This window comes from Telmatherina bonti (assembly GCF_933228915.1).
Source record: "Telmatherina bonti genome assembly, chromosome: 23".
Taxonomy (NCBI): domain Eukaryota; kingdom Metazoa; phylum Chordata; class Actinopteri; order Atheriniformes; family Telmatherinidae; genus Telmatherina; species Telmatherina bonti.
This window is the reverse complement of record NC_136632.1, coordinates 25,749,729-25,761,638: the sequence shown is the minus strand read 5'-3', so window position 1 is coordinate 25,761,638 and position 11,910 is coordinate 25,749,729.

Below are 11,910 nucleotides of genomic sequence, written 5' to 3'. Positions count from 1 at the left end.
GATTCTGGTCCTGCTGCTCCATTTGTGGCTCATAATCTGTCCTTTGTTCAGATGTAGGAGCCCCAAACTCTTGTTCTAAAACATCTGATAAAACTAATTTGTCCAATTTATTTCTATAGAACATTTTAAAACAAGGTCGACCAAAGTGCTTCACAAATGACTGGAAAATGACAAGGCACAAATTAATGAAACATAAAAGCAAAGAAGTACAATAACCTTTATAAAGCAAGCTAAACCAAAAAGATGGCAAGTTATAAAAACATCAAACCTAAAGGCACTCAGACTGAACGCCGAGCTGAAACAGTGAGTCTTCAGACAGGATTCATTAGGAAGACCTGGTTTCTCTCTGAGTTGTCTGGATAAACTCATGGTTACACTGGAAGTCTGCTGAATATCCTTCTAGGTATTTGGTTGTTTATGGTTTATTCTTTTATCTTTTTGTCATTTTCATGAGTATTGATAGGTTGCAGCATAGCGTGAAGACTTATACTTCTCTATACCCACAAGTCTCATTTTACTGAAGTGACTTTTTATTCTCTTAGACGAAGACATTTGCTGCTTGTTGCTGTTGTGTGTGAAGCTTAAAACTGCTGCTGTTTGATAGAATATGGCTTAATGGAGACCTTAATGGTTTAAGGTTGGACATGCTGTGTGTTCAGAGATGATATTCTGCATATTTTGGTTGGAACCAGCACTGACAGGACTTCCTGTTGGTTTTCTATCATCTCCAACCAGTCTGTTCATTCTCCTCTGCATGTCCCAGCTTTGAGTAGAGCAGCAGATTGAGGCTAAGACCTTTTGACTGAGAAACTCTGTTCAGTTTGGAGGTTTTAGACCAGTCCAGCCAATTCAGGTGAGCATTTGGACTGCAAGCCGGAGTGCTGCTGGGAACGCAGGTTTGGACTAAATGTGGTGTCATGCTGGTGCAACGTCAACAAACGTGATGCTACAAACATTGAGAAGGACAGCTATAACTGGGAGCAGGTTTTAGCTGGCGCTGGGCAGACCTTACTGCTTGTCGGCGTCCTTTCTAACGTTGGCTTAACCGTGGACTGTACATCATGTTTGTTCCACGCTGGCTTTTGTTGTGGGGAGTGGCCTTTTTCTGTCCGCCAGTCATTGGTTTGTATCATGTGACACTAGTAGCATCACCTTAACTGTGTACTTTTCCTACAAACCTAGAACTAGAGAGGGCCCAGAAATGGTTTGGTTTGGTTTTATGGACACTTTAATGATAGAAACGCTCATAATGCTATACTGGCCTGATCCGTACCACTTGGTGGAAACGGGGCTTTATGGACTCTTCCCATTTGTGATCAATATCTGATCATCTACCATGGGTTCATCCAGACCTAAACTTCCAAATTTTCAGTCTTTCCTAGGTCACGTGGTGCACGCCTTCTTCGTAGTGGAATCCAGTTTTCGTCCCACCATGTAATCACCGTTCTGATCACTCCAGCAGAAGACATCAAATGTTTAGCATGTATCGTGCACATCCACACTTGCAGGTTTGAATGCTGTCATATGAGGATTCAGTGAGTCTCACAGTAGAAGCTTCAGGCAAAACCTTCAGGACTTTAATTTAGGATTCAGTGCAGATGTCACAGGGAACTTCAGCAGCCGTCTCTGACAGGAAAGTACCGACTAACACATCTTCTGAAAGGAAAATACAAACTCTGGATGTTGCTGTATCAGTGCTGCAGTTTTCCAGAGACATGTGGAAGTGTGTCTCGATTGATGAAGACATCCAGACAGCTGACAGCTGGTTGTTAATATTCTGAAACAATAATAAAGTCTGACAAAGAATTTGACATTTGATAAATGACTGCTTTATCTGCTGTAAAATGGCTCCTATCTTTCCTGTTGCATATTTCATCAATGTTTGTGCGTGTGCATGTGCAGGCATATTGTTTCCACAACTGAATTTTATTCGTTTTATAAATTTTTGCCTCTCCACAATTATTTTGTTTTTGTTTGGGCACTTGTAGATACTGCAGTGGACTCACCTGCTTTCAATCAGGATAGCTTTGCTGTTTTCCACCACTAGATGGCAGTAGCAGTCTGCTAATGGGTGTGACTGGCGCTGAAGGTTCGTAGAGGGAGTACGCCGGTCAGGTAGAACAGCTACCATCACTCGTACTGTTCTTGTTAATGCTCTTCAGATCTGTGCACGGATTTGTTTGTTTATTCCAGTTATTTGCAGTTGTATTTATGAACACTTCTCTCAGTTTGTGTTATATAAGCATATGCAGGAGTAATGTAGTGATTTAGTGGAGAGAGCATCCTGCAATGTTAAATATTAATCAAATTATTGAAAAAGGCCGCTTGACTGGATCTTACTCTTAGATTGTTAGCCATCTCCCTTCTTGTTTAGACGGATTATGGCTGCTGGCAGGTCAACCCTTCTAAATATCTTTGTATTTCATATCATAAAATGCTTTGAATAAAAATGCTCAGGAAACCGTGACTCGTCTTGTGGATGTGATCTTTGCAGTTTCATGGAGCTGAAGTGAAACACAGTTAGAGGTTTAAGTAAAGAGATAGCGGAGCGTCTTTCAGTTTGGCTCAGTTTGGACATTTTAGCACACTTTGGCACATTTTTGCACCATCTGTGAAAACTGAAAGGCAGAAATGACTCAATCTGATTTACAGGCCTCGACAGTTTATACCTCAGTGGGAGGGTGAAAGATTGTTTGTGTGTTCACTTCTGCATTTAAAATATGCAAGGTTATAACTTTGACTATGATTGACTAACTGTATGACCAATCCCTGGTCTATTGGCTTAACTGTTTGGTGGTCGTAGAAATGGTTCATCTTAGATTTTAGCTGAGATTCTGGACTTTCTGTGGATACCACCCATCTGTATTTGATGTTTGGTCCTGCAGCCTCCAGACTTTGGGATGGAAGAGGTTATGAATTCCAGTGGTGTGCTTCGGGATGATGGAGGGTGCAGTCTGAACATGTCTGTCTTTCACCTGTAAACACCCAATGCACCATATGAACACGGAGACTGGTATTTTTCATTAGGTCTTCCTCAAACCAGCCATCGACACCTGCTCTTTTGTTTCTGAGTTGTGGGGGTGTAATCACCCTGAGCGGTGCGGAACCAAATGTTTAATCTTCAGTGATTGTACTGATTTTCGTGACCTGTCTTTGTAGAAAGATGAGATGAGGGGAATTCTCCAACCATACAATCAAAAGGCCTTAACTCACCACCTAAAGCACTGCTATACAATTTCATCAAAGCTGTCATTTGGCCACAACTTTGGATTATCTTGATGATATACCAGCAGAATACTCTTGCAGGAAAGATCTTTAATGGTAACGGCTTTCTGTGTCTTACATATGTGTTGTTATCAGATGAGAAACTCAACAAGGGGGATAATGAACATGTACAGCAACGTTCTACCAGCGAGCAACTCTCAACTGAAGAAGCCTTTTACTGAAACTATTGATTCACATCAAAACAACTCCATGAAAACCAACTACAGCATTGCTACTGCTGCCAGTTCTTTCAGTCGTTTCATTTTGGAGAAAAAATCCATTCATTACATTCAGCTGCACTGTGTGCACAATTGTTAGGCACGTTGCGTTGCTGAGGATCAGATTCATTATTTAGCAACAATGCTCTTTGTTAACCTAAAGTGACTGCAAACCTCGAACCTGAATGAAGCAAATGAAATGCAGGATTTTGGCTTTTGTACAAGAATTTCCACAATTATAAAGAAACTGTTGGTTTCCTGAAATATAGAGCTTAAAGAAAACAATTTTCCCATCATTTTCACCTGTTAGACGGAGAGTAATATACAGAGAAATAAACTTGTTTGACATTTGACAAATAAATGGACAGATGCAGCCACCCTGCTTTTCAGTAACACTCCAACAGTCTTCTGTCTCTGCAGGCTGTCAGCTGCTGAATGTCTTGACCATCATCTTGTTGTACAACAGCAGTAACAGACTGTTCAGAGGTTTCCTGTTTCCCTTTACTGTAAATGTCATGTTAAAGACTGATTCTCAGCAGGGTTTAGGTCTGGTGAGGAAAGATGTCATTGTTCTGTCACCTTGAAGGCCTTTACTGGCTTAAGCTTGTGACATACTCTACGAGAAGCCAGAAGTCTCTTCTTGCTTTTGAAGCCGCAAGGATAAGAAAAATTTGTTTTGGTCATTTTGTCCTTATGAGAAGATTAATCTGCGACATGGTGGAGGATACTGGGGGGTGTTTCTATGTGCAAAGAACAATTGACCCACTTGTGTCATTTTTAAGGAGAAACTTAGTCTATGAAAGAATGGGGTTGTGCACATGACGGGATACATGTATGTTTTATACATTTTCATTCTCACCAACTTGATCTGCTGTTAGTTAAAAATATCCCTCCCAACTTTCCACTCACTCTCTTTTCACATTAACCACGTCCTCCTCTAAAAGCAGAGCCAATCACATTATACTTCTCAGAACCGCCCAAGAAGTTCTGCACGGTTAATGCATCGAGAAGGAGACGTCATTTTGTTCTGTTGGCCTGAAGAACAAGAAAAAAGTTGTGGATTTGTGCGGAGTAGTGGTAGGCTTCAGCCACACAGAGGACTACCTCGATGCATGATTGTCCTGTGTTGTCAGCCCAAATGCTTTTTACTGTATGCGTATCTCTGATCACAGTACATATTATAAAGGTATATTGCAATTGTCGAACGCACTGCTTTTATTTTGAAGTAAGCGGAAGTCACTGGGCAAGCCCGTGTGTGACTTCCAAGTTTCTTTAAATACGTGGCCCACAGCGTTCTCAGGTGAGAAGTGCTGGGCTACAGTTGCCAGCTAAGGCTTCCAGACGTGTAAGTGTCTCACTTTTTAATCTTTTGCACACTAAAAACGTAATCCAAATTTAACTTAAAATGTACACTGTGTTTTTCATCGGGGACCTACGTGCGTTTGTATATCTGTGTCATGAAACGTGTAAAAAAGAGTAAAATAAAGACAAAGAAGGAAGTTGCCGGACTACGGTTCATTCTAAGGGTGCAACACCTGCATAGAAAACATGGCCTCCTTAAAACGCTCAGACTTTTTCCTGAACCATTGTATGAAGACAGTTGGCTTTTGTTCTGCTTTTGTCTGTTTTGTTACCTTAAATCTCTTTGTGAAGCAGTTTATTTTTAATCTTAAGAGGTGTTGTGTAAATAAAAATGTACTTCCAGTCTGACTGCGGACACATTTGTTTGTATTCACATGGTCACTGTGTCACATGTCATGCACTATACCACACTGATCACACTGTTATTTATCAAACTGTAATTTCATTTTCTATAAGTAATTCTAGATCATGGGTGTCCAAAGTCTGTCTTGAGGGCCGCCATCCTGCAGGTTTTCCCTTCTCCAACACACCTAAATAAAATATAATGAATCCAACAGCCTATGAAGTTCTGCACAATGACTCATTATTATGAGTCCTGCAGGATTGTGGCCCTCGAGCACCCAAATCTACATTTTGTTTATTTGTGTTTTGCTGAATAAGTAAGTTGTAACAGCATTGTTGTTAAAGTAAAAGTAGCTAGCTTAGATTATCAGTGGAAGCAGCTAGCTTGGTTACATTCACTTATACCAAGTCCACCTGCTAATATAGCTGAGCTACATTAATAAGCATGATTAGCTTGTTGTGGGAATGTATATTCAAACTCTGTAGAAGACTCAACCCTTAAACTAGTGGCCAATAATAGTATAGTCAGCCAACTAACTCTAATCTGGAGTTTAATCCTTCAAACTACCAGTCGAGGCAGATGGCTGCCCTCCCTGAGCCGGGTTCTGCCAGAGGTTTTCTTCCTGTTAAAGGAGAGTTTTTTCCTTCCCACTGTCGCCGCGTGCAGCTCAGGATGGAGGATTGGATCCAAGTCATGATTCAATGCAATCACTTGGTTTCTATTATAGGCTATATGAATTGGCTTGAAATGATGTGAATGTAAAGTGTCCTTTGGCAACATTATTGTGAAGTGGTGCTATGCAAATAAAGCTAAATTGAATTGAATTTATTTGAATTGTCCATACAGTCTTCATAGAACCGAATGGACCTAAATGCTGTTAAAGAGGACCAAAACAACAAACAAAAACTAAACAAATACTGGCACATACAATTATGTCAATGCTGATCAATTTTAATAACATGGAACTTCATATCAGCTAATTATTAGCATAGTAGCATCATCATTTACATCCAGTAGCATGCTAACATTAGCATTCAGATCAAGACTTCTGAATAAATACAGTTTCACTAAGCCCTTAGAATTAAGTTTGCACATGATTAAATGGCCACATACCAAAGATTTATTTCACATATTAACTCAGAATTAATCAGTAAATTACAGTATTAATTAGAAGATTTAAAGATAAATGAGTAAAAGAATGAAAAAGGACCGCACAGAGCTCTGCACGCACACAAACAGCTGTGACATTTAATTTCCTTTTGAGGGAGGGTTTTAAAAAAAAAAAAAGCAGCAAAGAAACTGATTACCGGAGAGTGAGAGGGCGGGTCTTTACGCACACCTGAGTCCATCCATCACACGGAGACCTGACTTCAGTCATTCTGGTCTGTCGGTCTCATTCATGAGTGGCATTAATAACCCTCCGGCTGTGTGTGTGTGCTGACCCAGATTTCTTAATGACTTCTCAAATATGCTGACAATCTGTAACAACATTGACACCTTTAATATATTAGTAATGACCTCTGTCTAATGTGTTTGTGTATAGATGTGTGTGTGTGTGTAAAAGGTTTTGAATGGATGAGGGACATCAGATGCCACTTGTAACAAAGCCTGGTGGCTCTGAAAGCATTGTGTGGCTCAGCAGTGATGACGGAACAGGCGTTTTTGAGACTTTTTGGTTTTGTTTGCGCCTTTGACTCCAGTCTGGATTTCTGAAGTACATTTATTTGTGTACTGCTGAATTAGTATATCTGCTTTGTGTTTTTTGTAATCCCTTTCACTAAACCCGCCTGCTTACATATCTGAGCTACACTGATTAGCATGTTTAGCATGTTTTGGAAATGTGTACATATGAGTTAGTGTTACATGTGACAGGTACATGCTCGTACATGATCACCACGTGAAATTACCTCTTTTTCTGGTTGCTGCAACTTATTCAAACCAATCACATTCGGCTGTAGGTTTTTATCTTAACATGTCCTTTCTTGTGTCTTTTTAACTTTGTTTTTCCCAACTTGACAATTGTAGGAAAACTGTTTATTTTAAAAACAACAAATAAGTATGCAAGATTAAAACTTTAGTAAAGGTACAAATTAAGTGCATCTGTCCGGTCGATATGCTGCCCGCCCGTTAAGAGTACAGTTGTCTGTAAAAACGCAAGCGAGGCCACAATTTACCACACCATACTGTACCAGCACAAACAGGTGGAAATGGGGTTTTAGTGGAAGTTACAGGTATTTTTTTTGTCTATGCTGGGGGCTTATAACTTCGTATTTTTACAATTTAATGTGTAAGCACACTGCGCAAAAACCCCCAGAATCCAGAGATATCCTTGCCTGGATTTGTTCTATTCTAATTTACAGTCATTTAGCAACACTTTTATCCAAAACGACTTACATATGAGTGAGAACAACACAAGCCCGAAATCAAACAATAGAGGACATCATAGGAAGGTGCTGGTGGACTGTCCAGTTGGACGCAGGTCCTTCCATGAAGTGCTACAGGCTTTTTTTTTTTTTTTTTTGTCTACTCCCTTCACACCCCATAATATCACCAATGTTAAAATACAAAGAATGAATACCATAAAGTTTGTTACAAAGAACTGGGCTAAGTTCTCCAACTTTCCAATAAATACAGCTATACTAAGTGTTGAAGTTCTCCTTGAAGAGCTGACTCTTCAGCACATTAAAAGTAGACAGGGACTCTGCAGAGCGGACAGAGTTTGGGAGATCATTCCACCATCGTGGCACAACAGAGGAAAAGAGTCTGGCTGGTGATTTAGTCCCACGTTGTGGTGGTAACACGAGGCGTCTTTCACTGGTGGAACATAGCTGTGGAGAGGGAGTGTAGGTCTGGATTAGGGAGTGAAGGTAGACGGGAGCCGTTTGAGTTATTGTTTTGTAATTTGATACGTGCTGCAACCGGAAGCCAGTGAAGAGCGATTAGCAGTGGAGTGACATGAGCTCATTTGGGTTGGTTGAAAACCAACTGGATCATCTGCAGGGGTTTAACAGAGCACGCCGGCAGACCTACCAGTAGGGAATTGCAGTAATCGATGCGTGAGATGACCAGAGCCTGAACCAACAGCTGAGTCGTGTGTTCTGTCAGGTACGGTCTGATTCTCTTGATGTTGTAGAGAGCATATCGGCAGGTACAGGCAACCGAGGCAACATGGACTTTAAAGTTCAGCTGGATACCCTCAGATAGGCCTCAAGCATGGTGAAATCTGTCTTGGATACTCTCCGACCATGACAGTTTCAGATGTCATGTCAGGAGCATATCAACTCCCGGGGTACCACTTTGATACTAGCAGAATCTGTAGTTCAGATTTTCCCCGGATATGAGATACGGGTCCAGGCCCATATTTGGAGAGTATCCCTACTCTAGAGATATCCGGACAGGATATTTCAAGATTCTAAGAAAGTAAAATCTAGTGATTTCTAACATTGATGTACCCATCATATCTGGGGGCAGGATTCTGTATATGTAGCCTGTGGCCATATTTGCAGTCCAAACACAAATAAGATATGTAGTCTGGATATCTCCAGATTCTATTGTCAAATCTGGTGATTTCTGATGTTGATATATCCATCATATCTGGGGTCAGGATTCTGTATATGTGGCCTGTAGCCATAATTGCAGTCCAAACACAAGTAATATCCGTAGTCTGGATATCTCCAGGTTCTACTCATGTCAAATCTGGTGATTTCTGATGCCAGGATACCCGTCACATACAGTGTCAGAATTCTGACATATTCCGAATCAAAAATATTTAGATAAAAATGACAAACGAATTAACTCCAAACAAGCACATGCTGACCACTGAGGATCTTTACCAGAAATGGTCCAGATTCTTCTGAGACTTAGTGAAATATCCCCTACAGATATGTCAGGATTCTGACTCTGTTCAGTATCTTGACCACAGATACTTCTGGACGTGACCGCAGGTCATATTTGGAGCTCATATATGACAAAAGTCAGACACACCTTGTGTCCGGACACAATATATGTCCTCATGCAGTATCTTATATTCTTATATCGCCAGACATGAAACATGTCTCAAAATGCACCAAAAACCGGATTCTTCCAACATTTAGGGAAATATTCCTGACAGATATGTCAGGATTCTGGCCCTTTTCAGGCATTGACATCTGTACTGCTAAAGTAGTAGAGCAATATGAATATGAACAAGTGGCATCCATTGGGTCCGAGCCTCATGCCGACCTCTCAACCCTAACTTGTCACAAACCTTCCTGGTGGGTTTGAAGTCAACAGCATGAATCCCAAACTAGTTTGTTCAAAAACGATGCACATACTGTGCTAAATGGGCGTAAACGCCAAGATGGCAGACACCCTGTTGCGATGGCAACATGTGTTTCTTCGACTTTTATGCTCCTCTTGGTCAAAGTGCAAAGGTCAAAGTGGACGATTGGGACCCTTGGGACCCCTCAAAAAAAGTTTGAGTGAGTTGTGCTTAGAACGAGAATAAACATTACAAAAATAATAGGCTCCTGCCATACTTCATATGGCTCGGACCCTAATAAATACAGGTGTGAAATCTACTGTGTTAAATTCTTATGCAGACAGTTAAGTGTTCAAATGAAACATAATTTGTGGCTTTAGTAGCTGATGGTGGCCCTAAAGTGTCATAGCAATCAGTCCCAAAGCACAACGAGAACAATCATTTCCTGCATTTTGTATTTGTGTTGCAGGTAATTGTAGTGTTGTGAGTAATTGTGGAGTGTCATAGGTTTTGTATTCATTTTGTAGCATTTGTATTCTTCTTGTGGCTTTCACGTTGCAGCTAATTGTGGAGCGTCTTTTTTCTTTTTTAATTTAATGTTGTGGCATTTCTATTGCAGTGACGCATCACATAACTAATACATAACTAGTGATACAAAGCATAAGAGTGGGTCTTTTGGCAACTGATGGTAAAGGAAGGAAAATCATGCATTAGGAACTGATCTGTTGATGTGGTAGCTCGAAGAAATGAGCATGTATCTTTTATCCATTCAGAAGTTCTCATTCTGGTTGTAATTTCAGAGACGAGACCATCAATGAAGCTGATTTTCTTGTCAGAATTCTGCAGCTGGTAATGTTTAGTAAAATGATACTATTTGACTTTGCTTTGAACATAAAGCCTTTTCAGTTGCAAAATGTCTCAAGACTCAATGAAACTAAATTGATCCCAAAAGGACAATTCATTTGTAGCTCCCCCACATATGCATCACATATCGACAGTCAGTCAAGAAACAATGATGTCTTTCAGTTCTAGTAGTTTGAACAGATTAAAATAAAGCAATTTTTGGCTTCTATTCATGGCTAAAATGGGACTGGAAATCCAGCCTGCATGTGCAGTTTTATGACTGATACAGAACTATACCTTTGCATTGCTTCCAAATCTGGTGAAAAGAATGCACATTTCTGCCGTGTTGTCATGAAACACCCGTTTTATAAATCTTTTCCTGAATTGTTGAAAAGCTCTGATCATCTGGAACGTCTGAAACCAGACTAACTGAGGTGGATTAGGCACCAAATCCCTTTGATGATGGAGGAGGATGAAAAGTGCTCCGTTTCTAAGTCATTCCTAAATCCCAGCTGTCATCTTCACACATAGATGTCATGATCATTATACTGTAAACACTATAAACCGCTCTCTCTCTGTCAGTTTCTTTGGGGAAAATGCAATCTCTGCTGCTGCTGCATTTTGGTCTGTTGGATGGTCTTAAACGTCCCACTTTGCCTGGGAACACCTGAGTATCCCAGACGGGGAGCGTGAAGTGATTAGTTGGGAGGAAGGATGTGAACATTTCACTTGGCCGGCTTCCACTGCAGCTCTGACCTGATGAATGGCAGGAAATTGATGGATATTTCGTTAATACTGCTGGGATTGGTATTGACTGGACTCAATGTGGCATTTTTCAATAAAAAAAAAAACCTATCCCGGACAGGATTTAGACATTTTATTGACTTGTCCATCCACTGGTGTGAACAAGATGCTCATTCTTCACCCTGTACATGGTTGCTATGGCAGCTAGACAGCTTTGTCTCTGAAGTGTAAACATGTGCTCAGGGTTTTACCGTCCTGAACTAGTGATTCCACGTTAAAACCTACGGAGCAGGCTGGAACCCATGCCTGAGCTGAGACATGACAGGATTTATTTTTCCTTTGTGTTAACAGCAGAGTTACTGCTGTTCTGCACCCCCATTGTTCTCCTGTTAGGTTTGATTCTTCTGCGTAGCAGGAATCCTTTAATGTCAAACCGCGCTCCGGTTCTGATGCACTCTTTTGTCTTCAGTTGGTTGTCTGAAGCCATTGGGTTGCTTTTGTGTTTTTTTTTTTTTATGCACATTTACATTAAATATGTGACAGTTTTGGTGAAACTGTGCCTTTTTCAAATGGTTTTCCATCTGAATAAACTGTAGTCACTGTACATGCGGAAAGCAAAGCCACTCTAGGAGCTTTCACGGTTGAGAGAAAGAAGAAATGAAAAAGGGAATGAGAGGTGAAAGGAAGGAGAGCGGGACCAAAGGCGACTGTATGTGTGTGTAATGAGGCCTGACTTGGTTAATACCTCAAGGCGAGGTTTTGCTTTCAGATGCTAAACACACACAAGGTAGAAGAGGTAATTTCTAAAATGTTTGTTGTGCAGTGCATGTAGAGATGAATGCAGACTGTCATCCACTCATCTGATTGGGTTTCAGTTTCCTCCCACATGAAACGCT